Genomic DNA, 14,512 nt, shown 5'->3' with positions numbered 1-14,512 from the left:
AGGTTAGCCTGCCACATCTCATGGATGCCGGCAGAAGACGTGGGCCTCTCTGGGCCAGAGACCAGGACGTTAGTGCCCCCAGCACAGCCCGCAGCCCAGGCTTCACATTTGCATGGGTTTCCATTGCTCCCCAAACCGCACGTCGGTGGCACCCAGCAATCCAGGCCGATGCTGCCCCCTCGGTGGGCTTGTGTCACAGGTGAGGAAGCCTGAGTTCAGGGAGCCCGGATCTGTTCTAACGGACACACGGGCACCTGGTGTCCTCCTTCTGCCCCGAACGGGACATCATCTTTCTTTGCTGGACAGTCAGCCGCCCTGCCCTTTGCTCCGGAGGGAGGCTCTGCCTCTATCTTCTGAGACTGTTGACTAAACAAACATCTTTGAAAAGAGAATCCAGGGCACAGGCCGCCAGTGCCCCCCACCCCCGCCCGTTCCCAAGGTGCGCAGAAATGCAAGACATCGTGGAAAAGGTCTCCCAGCTACCCCTGCCGCTGTCCCATCATCCAGGTTCTCTCGGCCTCTGTAGCACGAATCGCCTGACAATGACCTTCCTCATTTACGTGTTTGTAAATGAGCACCCACGCCCATGTCCTGCCTCCCCTAGAGAATACCTTCTTCACGAGCAGGGAACTTCTCTGTATCACCTGGACCCCTCGCCTGCAGAGAGCTCTCAGGCAGCTGAGACACAGCACGTGCACGCAGGTCAGTATTTCAAGGGGGAAACGCAAACCGAACAAGATACTCTCAGATCAGGAAGGTAGGAGTCATGACAGAGGGACCGGTGCAGATGAGGACAGGGCACCGATGGAGAGAATGGCCCCAAAGAGGAAGGGGCACCTGCTGAGGGAAAGACTGGAGGCAGGGGAGCAGCTGGGAGGCCGCTGTGTGGACAAAGCCAAAAGGAGGAAGAGGAGAACGGAAGGTAACCTAGATTATGGAGTGTTGACATCTGAGAACAGCCAGAGGCTGAGACGGGAATAGGGGAGGATGATCAGGTTTAGAGGAAAGGCAGGAGCTTGGTAAGTTTCCAGAAAGTAAGCGGGTGTGCTGCCAGCAGCAGGCAGGGGGTGGGGGACCAGGCCACACCTGGGCAGGTGACGAGCTGGTTTCAACACCAGGCACTTCTGTCCAGTGAGTAACCAGTCACTTCAGCTGCACCAGCTCGTTCGGTCCTCCCCCGGTCAAGAGCGTGGAGACCAAGGGCATGCAGGAGATTGTCTCTTCTCCTGCCCGTTTGGGAGTCTAAGGTCATTGACTGCTTCTGGGGCCATCGCTCCAGGACAAGGTTCTGAGGACCATGCCTGGCAAGGAGAACTTGGCTGGCCAGCGAGGCAGGGACAAGACATTTGTGGCCTTTGGGATACAGTGATCATGCTGGTTCACTGCCGTGAGTGGCACCCTCGTTCCAGGCAGGTTCCCCATCATCTCTGGGAAGAAGTGTCACTAGGCAACAAGATAAGCAGGTGTCACGCTGCTCCCTGAAAGGTGGCAGGGCACAGGGCATTGCGGCGTGCTGGTGTATCTGATCCACGTTCCGGAAGGAGGGTCATCGTCTCTGTCCTTGCCCCAAAGGTGGCTGCCAGTAGCCAGTATTCACCACTACTCCATTTTGGCCAGGGGAGACCTGGGACCCTAGCAATTCAGCTAAAGCCACCTTCCTTGAGCCCACGAGCATGTAACCTCTGACCCACTCACCCAAGAATCTATGCAGAGACCCAAGCTCCTGCAATACTGTGTCATCTTGCCTGCATAGAGTGTTTCATACAAGCAACCTCAACCCACTCCCAAAAAGCTTGCTCATTTTTAAGAGATCAATTGCAGTGTGTGGGTCTTATTTTGAAAATCCTGCTTCGGGCACCTGGATGGCTCAGTCAGTTAAAGCATCCAACGTTGACTCGGGTCATGATCTCACGGTTCGTGGGTTCGGGACCCACGTCGGGCTCTGTGCTGACAGCTCGGAGCCCGGAGCCTGCTTCGGATTCTGTGTCTCCCTCTCTCTCTGCCCCTCCCGCATTCATGTTCTGTCTCTCTCTTTCTCTCTCAAAAGTAAATAATCATTAAAAATAAGAAAGAAAGAAAGAAAGAAAGAAAGAAAGAAAGAAAGACCCCGTTTCAAAGGAACCAATGGTAAAATTTGAGCCCTGATAATCAGGGATTCTGGTTAATTATTTGGTGTGATAATGCAGTAATTTTCTTCTAAAAAAAAGGTCTTCATCCTTTAGACGTACACCCTGAAAAATTCACTGTTGACATAACACCCAGGGGTTGCATCACACAAAGGCAGGGAAAGGATTGAGCATTGTTGAAGTTGCATGATGGGCACGTGGGGATCCTGACGCTTATTTTTATATGTGCTTGAAAATTTTCATAATAAAACATTTCCCGACTGTTTCCACAGATCTTAAAACAAATGGGCACTGTGCTTTCTCTACGTTCACGCTTAGTTCCCATCGGCCGATCTCACTGAATCGTGGTCAGAGTGTTTCTGTTCTGTGCCCTCCCCCCAAGGATGCTTTTTGGGGGTTCCGTTGCTACGCGCTGGCTTTGCCCACTTCTTTAATCTGCCAGTAACTTTTCTTCTCTAGTGAGAATATTCTTCTCGAATTGCCCCCAGCTAATCAGAGAAAAGACATCAATTTTCCATTCTATCCTTTCTGGACTTCCTTAACTCTTTTTTTCAACATGAGGAAGAAGAGAAAAATGGGAAGAATTATAGTGTGTCGCCACACAAAACGGGGAAGGTCTATGTGCCGGCTTTTCTAGTCACAAGGGAGGGATTTTCCACTTTATTCTTTAAAAAAAAAAGGCAGCCTGTCTCTCTTCGAACAAACATTATCCGCTGCTCAGTACTGCTCAAGATTTACATCCATTGGGTCCTCTGATGTGTTCCCCGGAAACTTTATCTATTGTCTCAGATAGAAGCTATTTTAGAAGCCAGAGCCCTTCGGACTCCTAAAGGAGCTTGGATGCTTCTGGGACAACCCTCTTTAAAAAGATACAAGCAGGAAATTTAACAGATTGATTGGTCTTTATGACAATCTCTAAAAATATTAACATTTTAAAACTCTTCCCAGGAATCAAACAAGACAGTGACTACTTGCCCTGGGCAAATGCAGATTGAAGGTACCCGTGATGATATATGTGTTTCTCTGGGGACGGCTGGGCAGGTGACAGTCGTGTGGTGTCGGTACAGTGACATCAACACAGAGCCTGCATTTGAAATGTTGTTTCCCACTCTCCCTTGAGAACATTTTTTGGTTTCTTCACAGGGTCTGAAGAACGGCGATTGGAAAACGTTTGACATACGATCGTTCACAAATACTTTGCTTATTTCAAGGAAGAGGGGGAATATTCAGAGATGAAACATTAGAAATGTTACAAATGCAGGTGTAGGGACTGTCCGAATCACATAACAGGAGCCAATGTTCCCAGACTCCTAACCTCAAAACCCAGACAAAATATTCAGTGCAGTAGAAATGTCTCCCCTGGGACTATTATTACCCTTTGCATTCTGGAGGGCAAGTGGGACAGGAATAAATCTGTCCCTTTTCCTTTTCAGCGACTGAATGTTGCTTCTGTTGGCCGCGGCTGCTTTCACCGCGCTCCCCGGGCTCCTCACAGAGAGGGGGTGTGTGGGGCTTCACGAGCGAGGATCGAGGGGCACCATGGAGACGGTCCGCCATAAAAGTGTCTTCTCGCATTTTCAAGGTAAACAAATGTTAGTGCCACCAGGAAATAGACCACATGAAAAGAAACGTGGGGAATCTGTAAGAGCTGCCCAGGCCGTCATTCTTCTCATTTCCCAAGTTCATTACCCTCATTAACTCAAGTCAATGGGACAGAACAGAAGCCTTCTCAAAAGCCCCATAAACGTGAGGCATACATATTTTAAATCTACAGCTATAAAAGAATGTAGCTGATTTTCTTCTTGTTCACAGCGCGTTTCCAGTTTTCCTCTTATGAGAAGTGTGCCTTGTGATATAGTCCTTGGATCCTATGTTACAAAGTACTATTCATCTTGAACTCATTGATGGGGTGGGGGGGGGGTCGGAAGGCAAACAGCTGTAACCCCAACTTTCCCAGTTTAGACCGTAGGAGGTAGCAGGTGTCACAGGTAACCTGCTGAGAAGCGTGGGTGTCTGTAGGTAGAAGGTTAAACCCCATGAAAGTGCGAGGGTCCCCACCTCTTTGAAATTTCTGGGCGTCTGGTGGTCTGGGTGGGGTATGCCGCCCCCCCCCTCCACAAAGTGAAGGGACAGCTGCTGCACTTTGGGTTCCCTGCTATCCGGTATAAAAGAGGCACATGCTTGGGTTTTATTTATTTATTTTTTTTACCGTTTATTCAGTTTTGAGAGAGAGAGCGCGTGAGCAGGGGAGGGGCAGAGAGAGAGGGAGACACAGAATCCGAAGCAGGATCCAGGCTCTGAGCTGTCAGAACACAGCCCGGCGCGGGGCTCGAACCCACGACCCGTGAGATCGTGACCTGAGCCAAAGTTGGACGCTTAACAGACTGAGCCACCGAGGCGCCCCACATGCTTGGGTTTTAGAGGTCACCTGTGGCACATTTGGATGACCTGTTCTTGCTGATTTACTGAGTGATTCAAAAAGCCACCAGCTTGGGGAGCGAGAGAAGGCAGTTCAGCGGGGACAGGCTATAGACAGTTCAGTGGCTCTGACCCTCAGAGCTCATGGCCTAGCCTCATACCATTGGAAGTCTCTGGTCTTACCATGCACACCAGTCCCAGGAAGCACTCGCTTCTAGGATGCTGTGACGGCTAATTTTATGTGTCAACTTGAATGGGCCATGGTGTGCCTAGATATTTGGTGAAACATCATTCTGGGTGTGTCTGGATGAGACTAGCACCGAAATCAGCAGACTGAGTGAAGAAGAGTGCCCTCCCCGGCATGGGTGGGTCCTGTCCAATCATTTGAAGGCCTGAAGGGAACAGAAAGGCTGAGTCTCATGAGTAAGAAGGGGACGCTTCTCCTGCCTGACGACCTTGACCGAAGACATAGGTCTTTTTCCTGCCTTTGGACTCAAGCTGAAGCATTGGCTTTTCCTGGGTCTCTTGCTTGCCAGCTGACCTCTTGGGACTTCGCAGCCTCCATAGTCACATGAGCCAATGCCTTGTAATCAGATGAGATGGATGGGGGAAGGGGGGAGAGGCTATACATGTATTGGTTCTGTCTCTGGAGGTTGTGACTAATACAGGTGCAGGAATGATCCTGTGAAGCTGAGGCTTGGTGAGGTGAGGGTCAAGGGCTTACGAAGGGGGCTCTCTGTCCTTCAGCGGGTAAGGCGTCCAACCCCCATCCAGATGTCCACACCTGATGCTTTTCTCCTTGTGGCCGAAATATGCATGTCCAGGGACCCGAGGTGGATGGTGGGAAGTCATGCCTCGTCTGATGGCACCCAGAGTTTTCTTCCTGTCCCCTTTGGAGCCGTGGCTCTGCTGATTCAGGGGTTTTAGCTTCCAGACAAAGTAATGGTTCTCCCCTGAGACTCTGCCACGTTATTTTTGGTATCTTTTTTTTTTTAATGTTGATTCATTTTTCAGAGAGCATGCAAGCAGCAGAGGGGCAGAGAGAGAGAGGGAGACACTGAATCCCAAGCAGGCTCCAGGCTCTGAGCCATCAGCACAGAGCCCGATGCGGGGCTCGAACTCACGAACCGTGGGATCGTGACCTGAGCAGAAATCAGACTCTCAACCAACTGAGCCACCCAGGCGCCCCCAGGTTATATCTGACATCCGATGAACAGATTTCCCCCCTCCCGAGGGGGACAGGTTCTAATATTGCCTGAAATGATCGATCCTCCTGAGGGGAAACAGGTTGCTGTTGCATGGTGGGACATGTGGCCCTGAGTCTGCAAAGCTGAGGGGCCTCCTAGTCCTGCCCTGCCAGAGGCAAAGGCTGATGGGGGGCGGGGGGCGCCCGCAGCCCTGCAGAGGACAGCCCCCACACTCCTGCCACCGGAGGCCCCGCTGCGTCCCACCATCACATCAGATCAACAGGCACCCATCCCGCATCACGTATACTCACTATTACATTTCTGAAGAGCGTTTCACCATGTCGCTTTTGGCATCATCCTTCATTTGATGTCCCGTCGCCTCCGTCTCTTTTTTGTGACCAATATTCCTTTCGAATCTCAATCACGTCCAAAGACGCTTGGAAGGTTTGTAGGCTCAAAGCATTGTGTGCCTGGAGGGCCTAGTGGAAGAAATACCTTGGTCCATCTAGAAGGACGACATGACCGCAGGATCAGATCTGCCACCGTGAAGGTCTGAGTCACCTCACCCATCTCGGACCGGGGATCCAGCGAAAGGTGCCTGTGAAAGGAAGAACAGGAGTGTAGATGTACACATATGTGAGTGTGTGCTGGTCTGTGATTAGTTGACCTCTTTTTCTCTTTACTTCACGATTACATGCGGTATATGTTTTAGTGGCCACATTTGCCTTTTACAGTTTGCATTACACCCATGTGAGATCGTGGTAGAACCAGAGGAAGAGCAGGACTTTCCTCCAGACCCTGAGCCTGAAGCTGGAGGCGTTTGTGTTTGAGTTATTGGGTGCTGGATGCTTTTCATTTGCGTATCTGGTAGCTGTGTTCTATTCCAGGCGCTTCTGGAATTATTTGTACATAAAGCAGAATGTTTGGGTGTTGAGCAGTCAGGGAGGGGACTGGAAGGCTTATCTGTCATCGCTGCTGTCCTGACCTCCATTCCTCCCCCTGCTGAAACAGCACGCCAGTATTGGTTGGGAACTTAGCCCTCTCCTATCGGAGACATTCTTGAAAAGAACTGTCAAGTGAAATGTTCCTCCTTCCCCTGCCAAGGGCTGGGTGCATGACATAAGTCAGATCGGTCAAATGATCTCTCCCTGAAATTGGAATCCTTAGCAGAATTACGCCAAAGCTACAAATGGCCAGAGCTGTGTTATCCCAGAGGGAACAGCCTGATGAAATGGGCACTTTGTTCCTCTCTCGTTCTGAGTCTGTTCTGCGCCTCTCATTTTGATCCTGTGAGCTCCTCCGTATCCTTCTAATAAATCCCGTCGTAACGTAAACTGGCCAGAGCCATTGTCTCTGCAGTAGAACTCGCTCCCTGGGAGGATGTGCGGTGAGGACAGGAGAGAAGCAGGGGAGACAGGAGCAGGGAGCAGCGAGGGACAGCCCAGAGGCTGGAAGAAGATGCGGAGGGTCCAGGATGGAGCTGAGGGAGGGACGACGGCCAGTGGGAGACTCTGGGCTACGGGGTCAGAACCCGCTGGAAGGCCAAGGACTGATATGTGCCCACTGCATTTACTGATGGTTTCAGTAGATGACAGTGGGCAACGCTTGCTTGCCATGGGCTGAGAGGTCCGGAAGTGAGGGTAGACAATATCTTAGTCAAGATATAGGTTGGGCTTTTGCATATGGATCGCAGTGGCTCCAAGCAGACAGGAGGTGTAATTCTCCCCCGTGGGAAGCCCAGAGTGGGTTAGGTGGGTGACTGTTCCATGAGGCCATCCTCTGACCAAGCTCCTCTTACAAGTTGCTCTGCCGTCCCTGGGGTATTGTTTATGTCCATCTAACCAAAGTCAGGTCATACCCTCATATCCAACTTCCAGTCTTCAAGAAGGAGAGAGGGGAGGCCCAGGCCAAGCCACTTCCTTGAGAGGCACACCCCGGGAGCTGCCTACACCCCCCCTTCAGACCCACAGGCTGGAACTCAGTGGCGTGGCCACCTCTGCTAGAGGGAGAGACTGGCCATAGGGTCACCAGCCTGCGGCCAGTCCAGCCTGGGAGGGGAGGCTTATTTCCAAAAGAAAACCTGGAAATGGACAATAAGGAGCCAGTAGAAATCACTGCTGTATAGACAGCTGTGGCAGGCAGTCTGGCTGTGAAGGAAAGAGATCGGGACGTAGCTGGAGGGGGATGGGGACTGAGTCCCACCCAGTCCCACGGGGACAGTAGAGAGAGATGTTGATGGTACAAGGAAAGGGGATGATAAGAGAGGGAGAGCTCGAAGAAGGAGGGGACACGGGTCAGTGCACAGATGGAGAAATTGGCCTTGGATAGGACCATGGAAAGGGTAAAAGGTGAAAAAAAAAAAAAAGAAAGGAGGGAAGGATAAGAGAAAATACAAAGGGATTTGTGGGATCGATGGCTGGTACAGAGAGCATGCTGGCTGTCATTTTCTGTGTAAAATAGGAAACCAAGTCTCCTGCTACAATTGAGTGGGAAGGAGGGCAGCTGGGTGTTTGAGAGACAGGGAGACAGAAATAGTCCTTGCTGGGAGGGCCGACCAGGTGAACTTGGTGCGATCGCTTGGCAGGACAGAGAGTGTAGGTGAAATTGATGAGTGGAACCCCAATCTTGGTGGCTGGGGGATTTCTCCGACAGGGGTGCTAGGCAAATCAGGTCCAGGTTTCCAGAAAGCAGATAATGGGGCTTCTCCGGTCCAAGTTCACATGGAGGGAAGACATGAGGACGCCTTCATTCAAATGATCACATACTCATTTTAATGAGTCTTCTAGAACGCGGCACAGAAAAGCACGCTGTTTTTGCAGTCCTAGACCTAGGCAACAGGACCAGTGAGAATCAACACTTCCAGAAAGTTAACCTTCCATTTGTTATTACTCAGACCCTTGAAACGGATGCACACATCTTCCGAACGACACGCATCATCCGTTAGTGTGACAAAAAGAGACAGTCTTCGTTGCGTTCAGAAAGTTGTTGAGAGATGAGCAATACCCAGCTTGCCGGCCGCCCCTGCGGCGTGGGGCACACAGGAAGGATGTGACTGCCTGTCCTGGGTCACCGGTAATTGGTGAGCGTCACGGGGAAAGAGTTTTATGGGCCCTAATAGTTTTCTGTAAATGAAAATTGCTCCTCCTCGCCAGGCAATTGAGTTATAACTGAGTTAATCCAGGAAAATCTTATTCGTATGAACTATGACACACATGAGTCAATGAGCAAGTGTCACCCAGAGACTTAATGAGGCACTGGTGCCCTTTCTGTTCTAGGATGGTCACTTCCAGGGGTGTTTTGAGGTTGGTTGTGCTGTTTTGACCATCTCCGGATGAAGGTAACTGCTTAAGGAAGGGGGAGGCAACGGGTTCTTCCATAGGTTGCTCTCCTCTCTGACCTCACCAAGTCCAAAAGCTGCAGGCTCAATGCAGCCCGAGGATTTTCACTTTCCCCTGTGAGCATCTCATTTACTCATCCGGTTTCCATGAGAGACTGAGTTCTTGAGAAGTGATCATTACAGTAATAATAATAATAACAGTGATGACATTTTTCCTCCAAGTGATGTTCCCAGTCGGGGCTTCTGTGATTTTCCACGGGGACACTAGTCAGGGAGAAGGAAAATTCCCACCTGCTATTAAATGTATTCCGGAGTCCACGTATGCTCCTGAATTCAAGCCCGTGCTGTGTAGGTGGGAGTTCTTCCTCGAAAGGCTCAGAACAGCAAGAACGTTGTCTTGTGCAATATGGTAGGACGCAAACCGTCAAAGTGTCAACCAAGAGGGACAGTGATCCTCTGCGAGCCCCCAGAGAAGCTGGTACACCGGGGGCCCCTGGGCGGGTAACCCACGGGTCTTACCAAGCTCCCAGCTTCCCCTTATTCTCAGTGGGCCATTTGCTGACGAGCGCAGCACCCTGTGTTTATATAGTAACAGCATCTCAACACGGTGCCACAGCACCGGAGAAAGAGCTGGGTCAGGGGGAAAAAAATAACTTTCCCCATTTTACTATGGATGAAATGACCCCTAGGTGTTTATTTCTTGGGGAGAACCAGGCAGATTGCATCAAGTCTCTGAGGAGAGAACGGAAAATGTGTGTCAATGGAGTGTGGATTAAGCTATTTGCCGGACATTATTTATTTCCTTGCCTGCATTGACAGTACAAATGAGTCATAAATACCGCAGAGATATGGGTAGATTTTTAAACATTAACTTAGAATTTGAAAGTTGGAGTAATTAGCCTTAGGATAAATGTATAGAATAAGAGATTCTGTTTTAGATGTAGATGTCGCTGAGTCTGCTGTTTAGGTGAGTCTTTACATGTGGTTAACAGGAAAAAGTAGTTTAGGGGAAATGAGCATGTTTATAGAAACAGTGATGGCTTAGCTCCTACTTTTCAAGACGGGCACCATCAAGATGGATTGTATTCCTTTCATTGTATCAAGTCTTCATTTATGATCAACTCTTTGCCGGTAGTCCGAACGGCTCACCCCTGAGAGACACACACTCAGAACCCAAAACAAAACTTAGTTCAACATGACATATTCCCTGGTCGTAAGGCATTCTAAGCTCCCCGTATCCATTATGACAATGGTCATTCCTTTCAAAATAGGGATCTGTACTTTCCACTAGGTGGACAATTTTGAAAATTTGCATCAAAGTATGTTTTTTTTAAGGGTCTACTTGTATCAGGCCCTTCTGGCTTCACTTCAGATCCTCTCCACCTCCCCTCCTACTCCAGCTGTTTGGTTCTGAGCTGAGTCTTATCAGCTTTGTGGGTCGGGGGCTGGGCAGCCCCGTCTTAAGCCCATGTTGGGTGTCTGGTAGCAGGTGAGGCAGGGAGGGTTATTAGCACTGACCCCCGTCCAGCCCAGAGGTGTGGGGAGACAGAGCTGTGGTCTACCCCTGACTAATGGTGGGCAGGAACTGGTGGGTGCCTTCCTCCCCCATGTTTTCCCAGGAGGGAAGTTCCGAGACTGGTCTCATAAGTCTCCCCAGAGGGTCCCACCAAATGGAACCACCTGACCAACTCAGTAACACATCCTTGAACTGGCTTTCCTCCCTTTTATGTCTGCTTTCCTGACCCTCACTTCTGCTTCCTGGGCTTACACTCCCAAGTAAACATTTCTCGGGCTTTGCTTTTGAGGGAACCCGGATCAAGAGTATCTTGAGTTTATATCAGGAAAAAAAACCCCACACACATTGAATTATTACTGCTGACAGCATTTTAATTTCCTGCCCACAGACATTAAACTGTAATAGTCCATTACAGCCTTATCAATTAAGCTTCACTGTCTCATAATGACACCTGCTGGAGTGGTACTGGTAATGATTAAATAGCATATCTACCCATGAGCCATAGAGGCAGGGAAGGGCAGTGGAAGAGAGATGGACTTTGAGCTTCCATTCCAGCCCCACCTTTTACTAACTATGTGACCTTGGGCAAGTCACTTAACCTCTCGGAGCCTCATTTGTGAAATGACCTGAATACAATAAAAGTAGAAATTAATGACCAATAAAAAAATGAAAGGACCTCTCGCCTGGAAATGTAAACACTTCTAATAACTCAAGTCAATGAAGAAGCATGAAACGAAATCACAGGATGTCTTGAAAATAACTATGGAGAAAACTCAACATATCAAAGTGTCTGTGACAGAGAGCTAAAACTCAGAGTAAAGTTATAACAACTAACACCTGTCACAGTAAATATGAAAAGATGAAAAGGAATGAGTGAGATGCCCACTGAAAAATAAGAGACAGACATACAAGACAGGACAAAAGTTTGCCTTTTGAAAATTCAAAGAAAATCAACAACCCACCCACTGGAAAGTTTGCTCACAGGGAAAAAAAAGATAAAGGAAAAAATAAACAACATGAAGGATGGAAAAAAATAACAGATCGGCAGAAATGTAAAACAGGGGCACCTGGGTGGCTCAGTTGGTTAAGCATCTGACTCGACTTCAGCTCAGGTGATCTCACGGTTCATGAGTTCGAGCCCCAAGGCAGGCTCGACATTGATAGCATGGAGCTTGCTTGGGATTCTCTCTCTCTGTGCTTCTCTCTCTCTCTCTCTCTCTCTCTCTCTCTCTCAAAATAAATAAATAAACTGAAAAAATAAAAGTAAACTATGGAAAGAATTATAAAAACTTCATGCCATTGAAGAAGAATACTGAAATTAAATGGGCAAATTCCTGGAAAAGTATATAACTTGTCAAAACTGACTAGAGGGGAAATAGAATATGTAATTCTCTTTAAGTTGATTTGTGGCACAATCCCAGTGAGAATATCATCATGTTGGTTTCTGGAGCTGTTGATTATAATGTCATGAAAAGGAATAAACGAGCAAAGAAAAGCCAGGAAAAGAAATGCAATGTTGGCAGTTTGACCAGCATATCCAGATATGAAAGCACATTACAGAGCCTCTGTGATGAAAACAATATGGTATCAGTATGAGCATATATATATAGAAAACGGAATAGAAAATCTAGAAATAGACCCAATAGAATATAGACATTTAGCATAGATTAAGATGGCATCTCAAACCAGTGGAAGAATTTAATGTGTGTTGTTGAGATACCAGAAGAACATGGAAAAAATATATAATTGAGCCTGGTCTTGCACCATACACCAAAATATATTCCAAATGGATCACAGATTTACATATAAAATGAAGGGCGCTGGGGTGGCTCAGTCGGTTAAGCGACCGACTTCTGCTCAGGTCATCTCACGCTTCGTGAGTTCAAGCCCCACATCGGGCTCTGTGCTGACAGCTCGGAGCCTGGAGCCTGCTTTGGATGCTTGTCTCCTTCCCTCTCTGCCCCTCCCCTGCTTGTGCTCTGTCTCTCTTTCTCTCTCCAAAATAAATAAACATTAAGAATTTTTTTTTAATTTAGATGTAAAATGAAGAAAACATGGGGAAGTTTCTTTATAAACTAGGAGCTATAACCAAGAAACTTTCCTAACTGACTCAAATCCCAGAAGCAATAAGGAAAAACATTGATTAATGTGTTTACACAAAAGTTATAAAATTTGCATGGCCAAAAGCACCATCAGCCAAGTAAAAACACAAACAACAAAGTGGAGGAAACATTTCCAATTTTTACTGCGGACAACTGGATGAATACATTAGGTTAAGCCATCTGAAATCACTGGCATTTAACCATTTTGACCTAACAACATAGCAATTTCATCTAGTTCAATTCAATAACTAATATGTAAAAAACTTCTATAAATAAAATGGGCACTATCCACATAGAAGAGCCACTAGAGATATGGACACAAAAATTGACAAACTAAAATGCACGTGGCTTTTAGCCACAGGAAAAGAGACTCAGGCCCACTGTATCCCTGCAGAGATAACACTGCCAAGATGCCCAAATGATAGATGTGGGACCAATTCAATACAGTACTCTGTGTAATAGGAAAAGACTGGAAAAACTCAAGTATCTCAATATGTGCTAAAGTCCTCCAACTTTTTTGTTCCGGAATTACGTCGAAGATTCTTAGATCTTCGCATTTTTATACACATTTTTTAAACAATGTTTATTTGTGTATTTATTTTGAGAGAAGAGAGAGAGCTCAAGCAGGATAGGGGCAGAAAGAGAGAGGGAATCCTGAGCCGGCTCTGAGCCACTACCACAGAGCCTGATGCAGGGCTCCACCCACGAACTGTGAGATCATGACCTCAGCCGAAATCAAGAGTTGGACCCTTAGCTAAGAAAACCATCCAGGCACTCCTATATACATCTTTTAACCTGTTTTTCAGTTTGCACAAGTGTGTGTGTGTGTGTGTGTGTGTGTGTGTGTGTGTGTGCACACTGAGATTTGCATTGGGATGACATTGAATCTGCAGATCAATTTGGGGAGAACTGACATCTTTACAAAATTGTGTCCATCCATGAACATTTATTTAGTTAGGTCTTCTTTCATTAATCTTGATAACATTCTGTAGTTTTCTGTATGGAGATCATGAACTTCTTTTATCAGATTTTCTCCTGTATTTTTGATGTTCTTTGAAACCTTGTAAATGCGATCTTATTTTTAAATTTCACTTTCTAGTTGTGAGGGGCTTAAGAGAAATATGACTTTTTACCCTGATCTTGCATTCAGTGCCCTGGCTAAATCCAGTTTATTGGTGTATTTAAATTTTTTTTTTCTAGGGCGCCTGGGTGGCTCAGTCGGTTAAGCGACCGACTTCGGCTCAGATCATGATCTAGCGGTTCATGGGTTCGAGCCCTGCGTCAGGCTCTGTGCGGACAGCTCGGAGACTGGAGCCTGCTTCCGATTCTGTGTCTCCCTTGCTCTCTGCCCCTCCCCTGCTTGCACTCTGTCTCTCTCTCTCTCTCCCTCAAAACTAAATAGAAATTAAGAAAAAAAGAAATTAAAAAATTTTTTCTACCCAACCAATCATGAGGTCTGTGAATAATGAATGCCACTCTATTTTCTGCTTTTGAATCTTCGTATCTCTTTTTCCTTGGTTTACTGAACTGGCTAGGATCTATAACATCTACTGTAGAGTTTTTGTATTAAGTATTATACAAAATATTTGTATTTGTATTAAGTATATACCATTTATAATATTAAGTTTCCCTTCTGTTACTAATTTGCTGAAAACGTTCATCATGAGTGGGCATTAAATTTTATCAAATGATTTTCCTGCATATATTGAGATGATCTTATGATTTTTCCTATTCTGATAAGGCAGTGAATTTGAATAGCAAACTAACACCAAATTCCTGAAACAAGTCCAGTTTGGTCATGGTATAATTTTGTTTGTTTTTATTTA

This window comes from Panthera pardus, unplaced genomic scaffold (assembly GCF_024362965.1).
Source record: "Panthera pardus isolate Hobbes unplaced genomic scaffold, ASM2436296v1 HiC_scaffold_11, whole genome shotgun sequence".
Lineage (NCBI taxonomy): Eukaryota > Metazoa > Chordata > Mammalia > Carnivora > Felidae > Panthera > Panthera pardus.
The sequence above is the reverse complement of the archived record's forward strand: the minus strand, read 5'-3'. Positions refer to the sequence as shown.